The sequence below is a fragment of the Phytophthora infestans genome, genomic scaffold (assembly GCF_000142945.1).
Source record: "Phytophthora infestans T30-4 supercont1.4 genomic scaffold, whole genome shotgun sequence".
In the NCBI taxonomy this organism is placed as follows: Eukaryota; Oomycota; class Peronosporomycetes; order Peronosporales; family Peronosporaceae; genus Phytophthora; species Phytophthora infestans.
In genome coordinates this window covers 963018-981070 of record NW_003303755.1, presented here as the reverse complement: position 1 = coordinate 981070, position 18053 = coordinate 963018, and positions in this window count along the sequence as shown.

Genomic DNA, 18053 nt, shown 5'->3' with positions numbered 1-18053 from the left:
CCATAGTGCCTCTCACTCTTCGAGGAGACACTGACGCCTCTATTCTAAGTGGGGGAGAGGATCGGAAAGCCCTTTCCTCCCAGGTCTCGCATGTGAGACCAGTTTCACTGCGGAAACAAGTAGAATCTTTTGTGGATACCAAGCTGAGCGTTGTCAGCAGGGTCCGCGTTGCCATGGCAGCGGCCCAGGACAGACAAAAGGAGTACTCTGACAAACATGGAAGAGGAAACTTAAGTGTATTTAAAGTGGGGGACTTAGTGCTATTAAACACGATGAACCTACCGCTAGACACTGTCAGCTCTGTCGGCAGCAACACGCTGAAGCACCACTTTATCGGACCATTCGCAGTCCTGGCCAGGCATGGTGCGTCGTACACCATCGACCTGCCTAAGTCAATGACGACGCACCCGACGATCTATGTTGGACGTCTTAAGCGGTACTTTGATCCGCAGGGGGTTGCTGACTCGCAGACACACCTTGGCCCAGCTCCTCGACGCGAGGGCCGGCCACAGACGTCGGCGAGGGCGTCGGAGCAGGCACCCAAGCCTCGGTCTGAACGGCAAGGCTGCGGTCAAGACCGTACGCAGGAGGGCCCCGTAGGACCGGACCCCGGAGCCATACGCCGAGTACGTAGAGTACGCCGGGTACGCACCATACGCGTACGAGTGGGAGTGCGCCGAAGGCGGCTCCGGACGTGGCGGCAGAGCCTCGATACGTCGGATCATGCGGAAGGCCTCGTCCAGATCGGATGAAGAGGCCCGTCGGTCCACCCGCAGATCAAGACTCGCGACATCATGCTCCAACAGGTCCAGGCGGCCCTCAAGACGAGCGAGCTCGCCCTGATTGCCGGCCTGGGCGGCAGCATCACCGCCAATCCCAAGGCCAAGTGCAATCTCAAGCACGAGGACACGTTGACGAAGGCGGTCAACCTCAGGGCCCTGTGTCGGACCCGCAGGAGAAGCACTCGGACGACAGTAGCGTTCGGGATGCGCCGAGTACTCGTACTCGTACGAGGGCACCTCCGCCCCTGCTTGACCGGAATGGAGAAGTCCACTACCACGTGGAGCGGATCCTCCAGGAGCAACGGCGTCGCGGTAAAGCGACATCTCCTCGTGAAGTGGAGGGGTTATGACCACTCCGAGAGGGAGCCAATTGAACGGCTCCTGATTGACTGCCCGAAGGCTGTCGCAATCTGGGAACAGAAGCGGCGGCAGCTTCATAAGTAGTCCGAGGCTTCTTGCCCGAACGGGGTACGGACGTTGACGACACTCCGTACCCCCGCTCATCGTGAGCGCTAGAAGCCGCGCTCTTCAGAATGTCCCTTGGCAGCATGCGCTTGTTGACCATGTGGGCGAGCCGGACACGAAGATCACGATGGTTCAGGATGCGGGACAGCAGCTGATCTTCATGGAGTTCTCGTAACTCCGAGGGTGAGTACTTGAGAGGCTCCACCCAAGCCCAGAACATGTCCTCACATGAGTTCCAGCTGAAACAGCTCTCGAAAAAAACCCAGGGGTAGCCCCAGAGAGGGTAGAGACCACCCCGGTTCTCGGGATTCTTACGACATGTCATGAATTCCTTAAGAGGGATACGGTGTGGCGCGAGAAGCACACACCGAGCCGCCTCCAAGTTGGCAGCAAACAACGGCTTCTTCTGGACAAGGGTACGTTCATAAACGCCCCTACAGGTGTGGCCACCAACAAGTCCACGAGGAGCGACGAGAAGCTCCAGGAAGAGGTCAGCCCCAGAGCTCTCCTCGGGAGGCCAATACCCTCTTGAGTTGATGGCAGCTTCCTGGCTGATGGGTGCCACCACCGAACCCCCATGCGTACGCTGGGCAGCTTGGAAGTCCTCCTGCTGCCGGTCGAGGTCCTTAGTGATCTCCCGGGGTTGGGAAATAGCACCCTCCTCCTCTTCCTCCTCCTCCTCCTTCTCGTTCTCTTCATCCGAGGGACCGAAGAGGGTCCGATGGGAGTACCCAGTCTCTTTCTCCTCGCGGAGTGGACACTTTGAAGCCGTACGCTGATTAGAGGGCTTGACGCCTTCGGCTTTAGCCTTAGCCCGCGCAAGACCCTTGGAAAGCGAGATACGTTTGCGAGGTTTCTACTCCTCGTCGTCGCCAGCTTTGGGAGTGCCCTTAACCTTGACGGCCGGGCTCTCAGAGCGCACCGACGTCCTGGGGCTGTGATCACCGTGATCACTAGCGAGCGACTGCACGCTGTCGTCTTTGTTCTCACTGGGCACTGGGCTGTGCCTCCCGTAGGGCCCACAGGAGCATCGTGCGCTCTCCCGGACTCGGCTTCGTCCTCCCTGCATGAGTCGAACTCACGTTCAGCGAACCGAGGATTCAGACGGCTGTCTGGGGAAGCCGAGGGTGACGGACTGCGGCGCTTGCTCGTACGCTTGCCCAGAACCGCATCACCAGCTGAGCCGATCGCCTCGGAGGCCACCTTAGTAGCCTCCTGGAGTGCCGAGCCTTTGCCGTGAGGCTTAGTGCTCTTGGCTTGCGCCTTTCCGACATCAGCCCTGGAGCGTGCCTTCGCACCGCTCTTCGCAGTGCCACGGGGTATGGTAACGGTTGATGCGGAGACCAAGAAGAAGAGCGCTCAAACTGCTGCTCGAGGCTCTAACTGTGAAGTGAGCCTCCGCCGCGCTCGCGCGGCCAAGTCGATGTATTCCGACTTTGAAAATGAAAGTTTGTGACGTAAACTTCTTCATTCTGATTGGTCGGTAAACCGAACCTAAGTGGGGGAGGATGTAACGGGGTACGTAGCCCTAGGTGCACCCCTAGTTACATGAAGTGTGACACGTCATACTTCGGGATATTTGGTACAAGGTACCAAGGTCGTCCGAGGCCAACCACTGGCTGATGCCATTGCTTTTCTATAGGTGACTTATAGTTTGTATATTTAACTCAACCTTAGCCTACCTATAAATATACTCAGTTTACAACCTACCTTATATTGGTTACCCCGCTCCCTTTAGGTAAAAAGGGACCTGTGAACTGCCGTTCATTGAGAGTTTGTATACTCTTGGAAGCCAACTTCCTCTAGCGCAAGGTGCTATGTGACCCCGTCACACAGGAAATACAGCGAGAGACTGTAATATGTAGCCTAAACGCTTTGATATATATATATCAAGGTTTCACAACATTTTTTTATCCCCAACATTTTTTAATGTGTATTTGGAAGCTTTAGCGACTTGTGGCTGCTTTGATCCAAGCCAGGTTTTCAAGCTTCCTATCATTGATGATAGATTAACGAAGCACCAAAAGGTGTCGATCAACAATAGTCATATGAAATCACACTATGACACATATCGTAGCAATGTCATCACGCGAACGACGCAATAAACACAAGCACGATATAGTGGTTTAAGATATCACGATCGGTAGCTTGACACGCAGAACCTACACTGCGCTTGTACTGAAGGTTCTGCGTATTCATCTACCGGTCGTGGCGATGATGGCGCGTAGCTCTACATTTTTTAAGCAATGGTTTTGTCGACTGTGATGGTGGCCGAGCCCTCACTCATTATAGCAGCTTCACTTTAAGAAACTTCAGCACCGTAGCTTTAAGCAGCTTTCAGCACCTTCCGCAACTTCGTGAATTTGTACCGCAATGTAAAATTCACGGCTCACTGAGCCGCAGTTCACTCGAGTTTGAATGCCGTGGAGCCTCTCTATCATTGGTTTACGTATTAGCTGCTTCAAACCGAAGGGAGCGCAAGTTTGAGCACGAATCCCCGGTGCGTTCATACTAAACGATGAAGCTGTTAGATGCTCGTGCTGATGAATGCAACATATTTAGGCTCAACGAAATGGCGGGGGAACTGAAGTGCAAGTGCGAAAAAAAAGAGAGCGCAAGCAAAGTGGGGGCTTTTTGCATGGCTTAAGACGAAGCTGAGCAGAGGTCACGCAGGATCAAGCGACGCGGCAGAATATCACGCGGAAGAAAGTCAGGAATGCAGAATAGAAAAAGTTGAAAATGTAATTTATTGAAAAGGCTTGTTTTAACATACTGCTATGGTCACGTGGGGTTGTAGCTACAAAAGCAAGCAGCAGCAAACATACGGAGACCGACGAAGAGGTTTCAGCAATGCAACCAATCATTATGCCATGTAGGAACCGTGGTGTAGTGATTTCTCCAGAGTCGGATAATCGTCCGTCAACAAAGATGCGGCGCCGTCAAGACGCTCAAGCGACGAACACTCGGTCACCTGATGTACGGTGACTCCAAGGTGCAAAAGACTCGACGGTGTCACTATTGAACACTCAGCAGATACCGGATACGGTCCAGATGTCACTAAATCCAGGCTGTCCTTATTATTAACTAGCCGAGTGCCGCCGCTACGCGGCGGTAGTTTAGATTTAGCTCTACTTGTTCTGGCCTTCCCGCCTCCGCTACGCTTCGGTGGGATCAATATAAAAAACGCTAAGCCTGGATATTTTTTATTTCATTAATTCGGGTCAGCACCAAGCTTTCCTGACCAGAAATAATTTCTTCTAATGATCTTGAATCATGATTCTTACTACAACCTCTTTATTTTTGCTGGTTATCACTGTAATTTTTATCTTCCACCCAAAACTACCTGCACTTTAAACAACCTTTAAACAAACGCTACACAATATATTTAGTTAAGCGTTGTGCTCGATACGACGGGCCGCTTCTAAGCCGTGAAACTGAGCTCACATCAACGCAAAAGATAGTAGTGGTGTTGTCCAGCTTGCACTACTTACCCGCTTGTACTGCATGTTTAATCTTGTAAGTAACTAAAGATTGATCACTTCTCATACCAAACTCAATGAAAGCTAAAAAAAGTCAATTTTGTACATTTTAATGCATTTAGTGCTCATTTTGTGCTGATTCAGAGTAGTCATTAAACTGTGCCAATTATAATTGAAGCATTTGGATAATGCGTCGCAAGACGCTGTCAGGTGTTCCAAATTAATCATTGTTTTAGAATTTGAATACAATATTATACAATTAATTATTTATTTTTGAGATGCCAGATATCACTTTCAATAACTTATTTTCACATTGTCTTTCCCATTTTATTTTTCTTTTACTTTTCCGTGTTTTTAACTAAAACAACCTTTTTATATGGAAAACTTATTTTCGCTGCAGTTTATTTTTTTTTCGCTGTTAAGAACAATATCTTATTTCTAAGGGCTGTGATAATATTATTGCAATGTTATTATTGGAACACCTGCTTGCTGTTGTTATTGTTCACGGCGGTGTTTTTTATTTGATAGTGTAGCGATGATTCCAGGATGGTTAAACGTCATTCAGGCTTAAAATTTATCAGCGTTTCTTTATGGGGTCTACTTAACCAACTATAATTAACACCTCTCGTGTTTTGATGTTGTCTTACTGCTTCATTTAAAATCGTATCCTACGCCCCTGGCGGCGACACGTCCGCCAGCCAAGTAGTATCGGATTTTGCTGTCTAAACAACTCTTAGAAAACAACGATTTACAGCAGTAACACATTTGGGTTCATTTTGTTCAATCTAAAACCATCTATCTTTATGGATCAAGTGACAACGTTTATTAACACAGCGTTGTTCTTCCGGCCAGTTCTTACGACCAGCTTCTGCTGTACATGACCTACGATTTGATACATGTTGATCAGTCCGTTACCTAACACTCAGATAAATGTAATATGTTTACAGTAAAACACTTGTAGTTTTCATTTAGTCTTGCAGAAACTATAGAGTACAGAGTATTACGCATATTAATATTATGCCCTCGGAAGCACACATTCCTACGTGTACGCTAAGCTCCTTGCAGCATTGGAAGTTGAGAATAAGTAGCTCTGTTTAGCACTCAAATATTGTAAAGCAACATTGCACTATTAAAATAGTAAATACTTCGTATTATAATAATAAATCGATACCGCCTTCGGATAATGAATAGTCTTGTGCAAATCTCCACATGTGCTCTGTGAACCACATGAATTTACTGATGTAAGCTAAATATTTCAGTTTTAACCAATCGAAGCCGCCTTTGCTCTGCTCGACAGCCAATGAGAAGGCTTAAAAATCTGAGCGTTTCGTGTGACGGACGGACGGACACCGTGCTAGCATTGATAGTTTAGGACTAGCCGAGCGCCGCCGCTACGCGGCGGTAATATGGATTTTGTGGCAGATGTTTGTCTTCCCGCCTCCGCTTAACTTCGGCGGGATAATTATTCCAAAACCTCTGAACCCCCATGTGCCTAAATCGACTTCTTTAATTTTATAAATCGGGGTTTCATGTAGACCAGTCGCTACAAAATGATGAGTTCCCAGTAAGCCGTGCAATTATTTCTACAAAAGACTGAGCTCCTCGATCATACTTACGATGCTTTAAAAAAAATTCTCTACATGTAGTGATCTTGACACAGTCTCTTTATTATTGTCGGCTATCACTGAATCACCTGCACTTCAAAAAGCATGTCTACAAACGCCACACAATATATTTAGCTTAGCGTCGTGCTCGATATCATGGGCCGTTCCTGAGCCGCTATGAAACTTAGCTCACATCAGCACAAACAATAGTAATGGCCTGTCCAGCTTGTATTACTTACCTGATGATTTCAGCTTGTACGAAACTAAAAATTGTTCACTTCTCTCATTAAACTCAATGAAAGCTAAAAAAAAGATCAAAAAGTACTTTTTTTAAAGTATGTAGCGTTCATTTTGTGCAGATTCAGAATTAGCACTCGAGTCTGTGCCAGTTATGATTGAAGCACTTGGATATTGTGTCGCAAGACGCCTTGCTGCTGTTGCTGTTGACGGTAGTGTATTCTATTTGATAATTTAACGCTGATTCCAGGATTATTGGACGTCGTTTAGGCTCCAAGTGTATTAGCGTTTCTTTATGGGGTCTACTTAATCAGCTATAATTCACACCTCTCGTGTTTTGTTATTGTCTTGCCGCCCCATTTAAAATTGTATCCTACGCCCCTGTCGACGACACGTCCGCCAGCTAAGTAGTATCGGATTTTGCTGTCTAAACAACTCTTAGAAACAATGGCTTACAGCAGCAACACATATGAGTTCACTTTATTCTATGAGATCATTTTATTCAATCTAAAACTATCTATATTTATGGCTCAAGTGACAGCGTTTATGAGCAGCGTTGTTTTTACGGCCAGTTCTTACGGCCAGCTTCTGTTGTACATGTACTACTATTTGGCAGCTCAGTATGTTTTTAATATGTCTACAACAAAACAGTTGTAGTTATTCTTTTAGTCATTGTTTCTTGTAGAAACTATACAAAACCTAATATTTTGTGTATTAATAGTATGGCCTCGAAAACACACGTGTACGCTAAGCACCTCGCAGCATGGGAAGCGTCTTTAGGGGATATTTCATTTGAGAATAAGTAGCCCTCAAAATATTAAAAGCAACTTCCCATTTTAGAATAGTACAAATTAAAACTTCGTAGTATTTAAAGCGATGCCGCCATCGGATAATGGATAGCCTGGTGCAAATCTCCATATGTGCTCTGTGAACCACATGAATTTACTAATGTAAGCTAAATATTTCAGTTTTAACCAATCGAAGCCGCCTTGGCCCCGCTCGACAGCCAATGAGAATGCTCAAAAACCTGAGCGTTTCGTGTGACGGACGGACAGACACCGTGCTAGCCTTGATACTTTAGGACTAGCCGTTCGCCGCCACTACGCGGCGGAGGTGGCAGGTTTTAGTCCAAGGAGAAATGGGCTCCCGCCTTCACTGCGCTCCGGCGTAAACATGATTTATGTAAACGTGATGTATTAAATGCATACGAAATTGAACATTCCTACTCCGAACCAAAGATCTGCCTGTAGACAATGTTCTGGGCGTAGACCCCATCCTCCTCCTCCAGCTTTGGGTACTCGACCAGCGCCTTGAATCTTGATCTTGAAGTAACTTGCGACATCGCAACGTACAGCTGCCCGTGGGAGAAGCAAGGCGTAGCAGGATACAGCCCCAAGTACTGCACCGTTTGTCCTTGCGCCTTGTTAATCGTCATCGCAAAGGCCGGTTGGACAGGAAACTGCTTGCGTCTCAAATGAAACGGAAAGCTCCGAATGTCTCCGTCACTGATGAAAACAATGCGGGGAATCAACACATGTTGCCCTTGTCGCTCACCGGTCATGATTGTGGCGTGGATGACATGTGGCTTGAGGGCCACAATTCGAAGCCGTGTTCCGTTGCACAACCCCAGATCTGGATTTAGGTTCCGCATCATCATGATATGCATTCCTACCTTGAGAGTCAACTTGTGGGGAGGCATTCCACTGATATTCATCGAGTGGAGTACCTCCTGCTCGAAGAAATTGCCGTCACCGTCGTCTTGTACAGAGTCGGAAGACATGTATTCTCGCGCCTGTCCCGTTAATCGATCGGTCACCGCTTCATTGATGCGGTGCACGATTGCGTTCGTGGTCGTGAGGATCGTTCGGTTAGCGATTTACTCGTCGGTAGCAACCTCGGGGTTATTAATCTCGCCATACATCTCGTCAATGATCCGATCCATGCCTCTTCGAATAACGCCCGGACGAATTTCCTGGTCATCGTCCTCTGGCACCGGAGGATTCTCAATCAGCATATCGCGCGGGATCTTCTTGTAATCGCTTTCTAGGGAAGGAGTTACATCATGCCTTCCCTCCCCGACTTGCAGCAGGAACTCGGAGAACGCAGCCATTTCTTCAGCTGTGTCTGCAGTATCAGCTGTGCGCACTCGCATGTTTTCCGTACGACGGAACGTCTGGAATTGGGGCCACAGCCTAGACGGCTTGAGGCAAGCGTCAATTGTCTCGACGGGTGTTCCATTCTTAACGACCGGGAGAATCTGGCGGAAATCTCCCGAAAGTACAAACACTTTCCCCCCAAAAGGCTCAGTATCGTAATCAAGTATGTCCCGCAGTGTTCTGTCTACTGCCTCGAATGCGTGGCGATGAGCCATAGGTGCTTTGTCCCAAATAATCAAACTTGCATGCTTGATCAACTCCTGAATATGGGAGTTCTTCCTGATACCGCACGTCGAGCTCTCGTTCAATTTCAAAGGGATCTTGAATGTAGAATGCGCTATCCTACCACCCATAAGTAAGAGCGAGGCAATACCGCTAGACGCCACAGCGATGGCGATTTTCCCCGAGAGTCTGACTTTGGCCAGTATGTTTCGAAGCAGTGTAGATTTTCCAGTACCACCCGGGCCATCGACAAAAAAATAGTTTCTTGCCTTCCTCCGGGCATTCAACCGCTTCAATAATCTGGTCGTAAACCACCCGCTGGCTTTCGTTAAGCTGATCTTCTGTGTTTGTAATCGCCTCCAAAGCTGACGCATCGTATCCAGTGAGCTCGCGTCGTAGTAATCCGTTTTGGCGAAGCGCTTCACGAATCAATGTTGGGAACGACCCCAACTGAGGAAGTTCGTCGAAGTCAGCTACCGCATACCCACTCGATTGAAGTAGTTCTTGAATGTTCATCAGCGTTTCAAATTCGACCAACGCCGACTTGAAGGGGTCCATCAAAGCCTGATGTTTGCGTGCGAAGTCTTGGGAAAGATCCGCGAAAAAACGATCCCATAGAACACCAACATTTGCTGGAGCTGAATACACCAGAATGGTGACGAAGAGCTGGCGTAGTTCCTACGGTATTTGGGACTCAGCCGCTTCCGTCAACCACGAAACCCACTCGTTGTCATTCTCCAAGTAGCCAGCCTCCCGCGCCGCAATTTGGAATGTTGGGCAGACAATTCCGTTAACCGTTCTCAAGTCCTCAAACGACGTTGGACCTCTACGCTGACAGAGCAGTAGCCGAAGGTAGAACCGCTCCATATCTCGAGGAGACACGTGAATCATGCGACCAACAGCAGCTTGATACTGTTTCCGGCGAACCCACCTTTTCGGTTGCCCTTTCTCCGGCGCTTTCCAGCAGAACTCTTTGGGGATATCCTGATACAACATCGTCCTGGCAATATGATTCTGAGGCTCTTCACTCGCACACAACTCAAAGAATCTGATCAGCATCGTGTGACTTCCACGTTCCAAAACCGCCTCCGGGTTTCTGTCTCGCGAAAGCAAATTGTCTGGCCTGACTCGAGATGAACCGTTAGCTGTGTCACCGCATGGGTTTTCCCCTGAATTGTGAAATCGAGCAGGCGCATGCAAGCTTCCACCGGAGAAATGTACCGGGCGCTCAAGAAACGTAGAATCTCATTTGGTTCTCGACGCGCACTCTGCTGCCCTCCTCGGACTTCTTCCACAGTGAGTATAGCCATGTCGGGTCTTTTGTACACATACTTGTACAGGTATTTAACCGCATTAATATCGGAGATGAAACCACGACGAGCGGCTTGCATCAGCCAAAGCGGGCTCGCCGCGCTCCGGATGCTGAGATGACTGACTGATCAAAGGCGTCGATCGTAAATTTTTACTTAGGTTTTGTATGCCCTCAATATTACGATATTGAACTTGACTGCATATGTTCCATTGGTTTAGTTATGTACCAAGCTTGTTCAACCTTACCAGTTCCTGTCACACATGCAGGTACCGGTTTTGTAGTCTACTATACACGCTAATATGACTAAAGTGTATATCGCTCGTTTTCGGGCCTTCGACAAGATGAAGGTACAAGATAACAGGAGAGACAGTCTTCCAGGTTTAGGGTTTTAGTGCGGCTATGCGCTATACATGTTAGTAAAACATGAAGGAATTAATATGAAAGCCCTTCTCCCCACATACACGTTTGAGAGACTAAGGATTCGGTTAGAGTTTGCGCCGAAACAGCTCGGGTCTCAAGGTGTTAAGCGAGCGTTCAGGATTACTTATTGCTGAAATAAGTAATTTATTAATGTACATGTATCATAATACAGAGCATATTGCGAGTTCTAGTCAACGTCCAAATCAGCCGATTGAACCGTTGTGGAACTTCCCCATGACTCACTCGGCGGCATTAAATACTACTAATAGTATTCCCACCTTAGGTGCTGTTCCGCAGCTCGGGAGTTGCTTTAAGATGCTCTCAAATAGCAAGAAATTTGTATGTGGATGATTTAAAAAGGCAAAACTTGGCGAAATTGGATAATACTACTTTATATTATGCAAACTTGGCGATAATTGACTATAATATTGTGTACTGTACACAACTGTACTTGCTCGCAGCAACACTGTCTTATCGATAATTGTAAGCTCTACGAGTTTTACAATAAAACTACCAACGGTAATTGCATGAGTTCATCACTTCCTCCAAGGTACGATTATTCTAGTGAAAGAACGTTTTTTCGTCTCGCTCACAGCACAATCACTCGCACCATTACATGTAATAATCGAACGGTTTATTTTTTTAATAAATCAGGTGGCCTTGTAATACAAAATACATATACCATATTATTTTAGACAAAGAGGAAAATGAGCTTAATCTGGTCATATAGTACCAGAAGTAATTGGAACCTTCCTCTGTCCGGAAATAAAAGCGGGCTACCAGTGTAAGACTGTGTCTGAAACTGTTAGCGGCTCCCATACAAATTCAAGTAATTAAAGAATACCGCTGTATTTCGGCTAAGTGCGCTCATACCATTGCTGTTATTGTTGGTAACCACTGCTGGTCCGAGTCAAAACCGAGTTTCGCGCTACCAATAGCACCATTCAATAGACGATTGCAAGTTTTACGTCTCTACAAGTTTTCATGCTACCCAATTTAAAAATGACGGCCTAGCGAAGACTATTTATTTCCAATTTGGCACCTTAAACTTTGCGTCATCATATCTTTGCGACCAAGTGGCCGACCTTCGACCAGAAAAGTAATCCGAATAGTAATTTCGTTCAATCAATTTCCTGTTTAACGATTTCTGATTGTTAAAATTATTTCCGACCACTCTTGCCGCTTATATTTTCGGACAGAGGAATAATATTATAGTGCCAAGAACTGATAATCAGTTTGCATACAAACCATTTTATAAACAAATTTCAGCCAATCATGGATCTTAAATGGGAAATTGACCAATCACACACACGAGGGTTTTTGCCGAAAAACATAACTGGCATTCGTTTCAGGACCGGACTTAAGTGCGACCTGGTCCAATATTTCCAGAGGAAATATAATTTTATCATAATAAGATGTCTCGCCAACTTTATCCAAAACACTTCTCCGATTTAGGGGCCATTGTAGGACCTCCGCTCCTACGTAGGGCCTCATTAAACGTACTCTGGAAGCCAGTAAAAGCGCAGATGATAATTGGGGAGCGCTCTAAAGTGCATGACTTTCAGTGAGACAAGAGGCTTTCTTCTATTTTCCTAGCACTTGTCGTACTAATTTTTGGCGGGGTTGGGGTGACGTCCTCCCCCGGAACGCGTGGTCAGCATAATGCTAGCTGCGCGCTTCTGGCAGACGCTCTCGGGCGTCTGCGAGTCCTTAGCGAGTCTCCAAATACGCCCTCCGGCAACATCAGTCGACGCAGCAAGACCTCGTCCACGTCCATTTCGCCCTTCCCAGACTAACCGCCTCCGCGTAAGCACGTTTAATGTCCAATCGTTAGGTTCGATCCGAAAGCACTTCCTCAAGACCTAGAGCGCTACAACATCGACATCCTCGGACTCCAAGAGACCAAGCTACCGGCTCTCGACCGGTTTAAGATTGGAGACGGCAAATACACACTGCTCACCATTCCAGCCACTCAGGAACGCCATGGCATTGGCTTCGCAATCTCGCCTCGAGTACGCCCATACCTCCGACGATACTGAGCACATTGTGATCGCATCGGGGTTCTCCAGCTCATGCTGCCGCACACTGACCGCATCAACGTTGTATCAGTATACTCCCCTCATAGTGGTCGGCCACTCACAGACGCAGACAAGTTCTACGCTGACCTGGGCGGCCTTCTTGATAAGCTTGCGAGACGCGACATCACTATGATCACGGGCGACTTCAACGCGAAGCTGGGACGCAAAATTTCAGGAGAGACATTTCTAGGACCCCACGCTTGCGGCATCAGAAACCGCAACGGGCATGTATTTGCTGACTTTTGTTACACTCACAGACTCTTTGCCACTAACACAGATTCCCAAAAGCGCGCAAAACACAAGACCACATGGAGCCAGCGCATTTAGCAGCACTGCATATACAATCAGATCGACTACATTCTCTGCCAACAGAGCTGCAGAAAATTCTGCATGGACGCACAATCATGGGGTGAAACGGTGGCTACCTCGGACCAGAAACTGGTTACGGCCGACTTCGTGCTAACGCGACAGACGGCACGCATGCGATTCTCGTCAAATGAAGCACACGGCTCACCTATGAGAATAGCTCGCGATTCACTTGTCCATGACGAAGACATACAAGACAAATTCACAAAGGCACTACGGCAGGTATTGGGGCCCGTTTCAAATGCCCCAATCAAATTACAGTGGAAGGCGATAATGGATACAATCCAGCATACAGCAGAAGCTACGATCGGCGTCAGTATTACGCCCACGAAACACAAGAGATACGACGATCCAGCCCTCGCAGCCCTCACAGTAAAACAGCGTGCACTTCGCCTCCGCATCTACACCGACTGCCAGGTAGACACAGGCGCCCTCCGACGTGACGTAATGATCTTCTGCACCAAATGTTTCAATTTCGATGCCGTGAACTAGCCAATCTAGCACTCGACAACAAGATCGCGCGGCTTGAACAGCTCAGTTTATCCGCTCGTATGTTTGAAGCAGTCCGAGACGTCACGCGCACCCGCACCCCTCCACTGCTCCTCACGAACGCTACAGGTAAGCACATTCTTGACCCTCGTCGCCCTAACGCTCTTATACACAGCTATTTTCAAGAACAGTTCTGTATTCCCACTCGAGACTCAGTCCAGCCAGATACCGAGGCGCGGGGCCTAACAACACCTATCACGGCAGATGAAATCTCAAGAGCTCTTCGTCGACTTCGCAGCAACCGGGCATCTGGCCCAGACGAGCTCCCAAGAGAACTGCTCAAATACGGCACTACTGCACTGTCACCCCGCTTAGCAGAGCTTATTAGCTCAAGCTTCGAGCGAGGAGAGACACTAGACCTCGGCGAAGGCACACTGCTCTGCCTCCACAAACCCAACAAGCCAAGAGGCGAATGCTCCAGTCTACGCCCCATCGTGCTCCTTAACAGCATTAGAAAGGTTGTGTCGATCCTCGTCTTCAACCGAATTTCTCCGGCTGTGGTAAAGTTTCTCTCACCCCATCAATGCGGCTTCAGGAAACACCGCAGCACGGCAGATACTGTATGGACAGACCGGTGGCTGTGTGCACGCGCACAACGCTACCGCGAGACCATCCATATCCTTGGTATTGATCTCTCTCGGGATTTTGACACGATTGACAGGCACAAACTACTTCAGGTTTTGCAAACCTTCCTGACTGACGACGACACCGACTAATCCGACCCCTGCTGGCAAACACGACGCTGGCACTTCGAACAGCACGTTGGACGATGGCCCTTTTTTCCAGCACCACTGTAACCTAACAAGGTGACTCGTTATCCCCCGTGTTGTTTGTGACTAGCCGAGCGCCGCCGCTACGCGGCGGTAATTTAGGTTTACTTTAGATTTTTGCCTTCCCGCCTTCGCTTCGCTTCGGCGGGATAATTAGTCTAAATCCTCTGAGTCCCCCGTGTGCCTAAATCGACTTCTTAAATTTCATAAATCTGCGTTTCATTTGCTACAAAATGCTGAGTTCCCAGTAAGCCGTGTATACATTTCTACCGGTACAAAAGACTGAACCCCTAGCACATACTTACCATGCTCATAAACGCTTACGCTAGTGATCTTGGCAAAGTCTCTTTATTGTTGTTGGCTATCACTGTCTTAATCTTCCACCCAGAAGCACCTGCACTTCAGTCTAAAAACGCTAAATAATATATTTAGTTCAGCGTCGTGCTCGATTTCACGGGCCGTTTCTGAAACCTAAATTGCATCAATACAAAGAATATCTGTCCAGCTTGCATCAAATACCCGCTTGTACTGCCTGGTTAAGCTTGTAATAAACTGACTATTAACCACTTCGCATACCAAACTCGCTACTTTGAAAGAAAATTAAAAGTGTTACGATTTGATTTTTTAATAAAAATATTCAAGCTGTAGCATTTTTTTATGCATTGAAGTGTGTTCATTTTGTGCTGATTCAGAATCAGTCATTAGACACTCGAATCTGTGCCTGTTATGGTTATAGCCTTTGGATATAACGATGCGTCGCAAGACGCCTTGCTGTTGTTGTTGTTGACGGCGGTATTTTTATTTGATACTTAAACGATGATGTCAGGATGGTTAAACGTAGATTAGGCTTTAAGTTGATAAACGTTTCTTTACGGGCCTACTTATAGTAACCATAATTGACACCTCTCATGTTGTGCTGTTATCTTACCGCTGCGCGTCTACCTATTAATAAGTATCAGAATGTTGTTGTCTAAAAACCCGCTTAGAAAACAATGGTCAAGTTCAATTCGCTCACAGTAGTAATTGTCATCATCACATATAACTTCTTTTGTTCACACGTCAATCTATCTTTGTGAATCAAGTGACAACGTTTATAAGCACAGCTTTGTTCTTACGACCAGTCCACACGACCGGCTACTGCTGTACATGTAACATATACGATTTAGCAATACCAGAAACCCACTCAGATAACTTATTAATGCTAATATTTTTACAGTAAAAAAATTGAAATTATCATTTTAGTCAGTGTAACACGCAGATCCTACTGAGTACAGAGAATTTAGTATACTTAAACCATGTCCTCGGAAACACGCATGCTAACGTGTACGATAGGCACCCTGCCCTCCGTTTAGTACTCAAATATCAATAGCAACATGCATTATAAAAAAGTTATATAATATTTAAACGATGCCTTTGGATAATGTACAGCCTTGTGCAAATCCCCATATGTAAACTGGGAAACACATGAATTTATTGATGCAACAACACAATCTAGTTTTAACCAATTAAAGCCACCTTCGCTGCGCTCGGCAGCCAGTAGAAATATTTAAATTATTTTATCCAATGATTTGTCCGGAAAAGCGTGACAGGCACGACAATTTAGTGTGACGGACAGACAGGTTGCTGCAGTAGATGTTTAAGACTAGCGCTCTGGGCGCCCGCTCCGCGGACGCTAGGGCATGGTTGGTTGGTGTAGAGAGGGCCGACCACCTCCGCTGCGCTGCGGTGGGCTTAGAATTTCTACTCAAAGCGAAGCAACATATAGTACATGTATACTGTGATCTACGTATATTATGCTCCAAAACAGCACCGCACACAGTATCCTTAGTGCTCACATGTTATTGTAGACATGACCAGGGTTTAACGTGATCTGCAAGAAGAGCACCGTCTTATCCGGGAAGGTTTTGTCTATAATCTCGTTTGAGCGCATTGCTCCCAAAATGACACGAATCGGAGGCGCGCGTGGTTGCAAAGCTAATATATGCTGTACGGAAGACGGGTCAGTATCAATGATGCTACGAAATATACGTTGATCGGTGAGGAATCCCAGTGTAGCTAGAGTAAGTACGCCTACTCAAACGTATTTTATCCATCTGCACGGTATCGCCGTGAGGCAGTCGACACATATCACCGATTGCTTCGGTCGAATAGAGCAATGTTAATCAGCTCCGCGCGCGAAGTATCTTTTAGGATAGGTAGTATATGCCGATGGTCGCCACAAACATCAATATTATGCTTTGAAATTATTCTGCTGAGCTGTTTGTGATGTAACTGAAGGGTATTTCCACTATCTTCCGCATGCATTTATCTTACTTGCATAGCTGACGTACTTTCTGATTTATTTGTATAGCTTCTGACTGACAGAGTGGCGTAAATCCTTTCCGACTGACATTATACTGGGTCCGATATGTACGACAAAAGACCTCGTCCTCATCGGACGAAGAGGCACCACTGCGTGCACATTCTTTTGACCGGCTGCAACATACGAAGATATATGGCTGTAGGCAGAGTATCAGATCGTAGTGATGGTTAGACTTGAATTGAATAATAGTTCATGTACATTAGATGGAGTACTTTCGCTGCCTACTTATCAGCTCGGCGTGCTATTTGATGTCTCCGTGCATATCCCGCAATGCCGCCAATGGGTGTTGTCGTGATAGCCAGCACCCATGCACTGGGTTACTGCTGCGATCTCGGTACTTTTGTATCGTCGTGCTAGCCTACTGTACCTACGATTATGATGTATCCGTCTATATGATCCAGCACGTCACTATTCGGGCACAGGTCATACCCGCGGTGATACAGGCAAGCTGATCAGGCGTCTGTTAGCAGTATTCAAAGCAATATATACGCGCGCGGCGGGTACACATTATAGCCATCCGTGACTCAACCGAGCTCTTATCTCGGCCATTATGGACAGGGCGCTAAAGCTTGCACGTAGGGCCCACCATTTTGCAAACGTGCGTATGTTAGCAAAATATTTTGTTTTAACCAATTACTTGCGTCCAAATATTAGCCAATAGCTTGGAAATATAAGGCTGGTATTTATTATTTAGAAACATATTAAAAAGTTGATACTAACGTTTTGGCTTTGCTATAATATATTATTATCAGATTTCCAAACAAAAACATACTTTACATGCAATTTAAATTGCCTAAGACAATTATCTATCGTGCGCGCATGCATCTGTCGGGTGTGGTGCACCGGAGCAGATAGCGAAATGCCCGTGCAGCCGCGCGCCTTCATTGCACGGTGACAGTGGTGAGTGCCAGGTGAAGTACAAAATATATATATTCGCAAAGTCGCTACAAAAAGCGCTGGTCGTGAAGTCTAATTTAATATTAAAAATACTATCGTCTCTACTTTAGAAAATGTGTGGAAAATAGCATCGCCGAGCTCTTACAAATGCGGCCTGTGAAGCTTATATTAAGCATATTAGTACTATTAATATCGTCATTACTTTGAAAAGTGTGTGGAAAATAACATCCCTGAGCTCTTACAAAATACTGGTCTGTGAAGTCTACATTAATAATAATAAATATCTCTATGTGAGATGTGTGCAGAGCTCTTAGAAAATAAAGTGGTTACTGGTGCCCGATTTGCAGTACATAC